Below are 1,054 nucleotides of genomic sequence, written 5' to 3'. Positions count from 1 at the left end.
CCCAGGAGTTGGAGGTTGCTGTGAGCGTGATGCCATGGCACTGTACCCAGGGGGATAGCTTGAGGCTCCGTCTCAAAAAAAAAAAAAAAAAAAAAAGAGATGCTCTATGAAATAACTGAAGTATACTTTTCAAGTGTTAAATGTCATGAAAGACAAAGAAAGAATGAGGAACTGTTCTGTACCAGAGGATACAAAGCAATCATTACAATTATATTGTAATGTGTGGTCTTAGGTTGGATCCCAGAACAGAAAATGGTCTATAGTTTAGTTAATAGTATTGCACCCATTGATAATTTACTGATTTTGACAATAATACTATTGTCATTTGTTTGTTTGTTTGTTTTTAGAGACAGAGTCTCACTCTGTTGCCCCCATTGGTTTTTTTTTTTTGCCTTTTTTTTGGGGGGGAGGCCAGGACTGGGTTTAAACCCACCATCTCCGGCATATGGGGCTGGTGCTCTATTCCCTTGAGCCACAGGTGCTGTCCCACTTTGTTGCCCTTGATAGAGTGCTGTGAGGTCACAGCTCACAGCAACCTCCAGCTTTCAGGCTTAGGTGATTCTTTTGCTTCAGCCTCCCGAGTAGCTGGAACCACAGGTGCCCCTCACAACATCTGGCTATTTTTTGTTGCAGTTTTGCTGGGGCCAGGTTTAAACCCTCCACCCTCGGTATATGGGGCCCGTGCCCTACTCACTGAGCCACAGGCACTGCCCTGTTTGTTGAGACAGAGTCTCACTATGTCAACCTCAGTAGAGTGCCAAAGCTTCACAGATCACAGCAACCTCCAACTCTTAGCTTAAGTGATTCTCAGCCTCCCGAGCAGCTGGGACTACAGGTACCCGCCACAATGGCCGACTATTTTTTGGTTGCAGTTGTCATTATCCTTTAGCAGGCTAGGGCCGGACTTGAATCCACCAGCTTGGATGTATGTGGCTGGCGCCCTAACTCACTAAGCCAGAGGCACCCAGCTGATAATAATACTATTGTTATACAAAATGTTTAAAGGGTCAGAATAAAAGGTATATGATAATTTTTTTTTCGCAGTTTTTGGCCG

This window comes from Otolemur garnettii, unplaced genomic scaffold (genome assembly GCF_000181295.1).
Source record: "Otolemur garnettii isolate 467f Iridium unplaced genomic scaffold, OtoGar3 scaffold00153, whole genome shotgun sequence".
Lineage (NCBI taxonomy): Eukaryota > Metazoa > Chordata > Mammalia > Primates > Galagidae > Otolemur > Otolemur garnettii.
Note: the sequence above shows the minus strand (reverse complement) of the source record.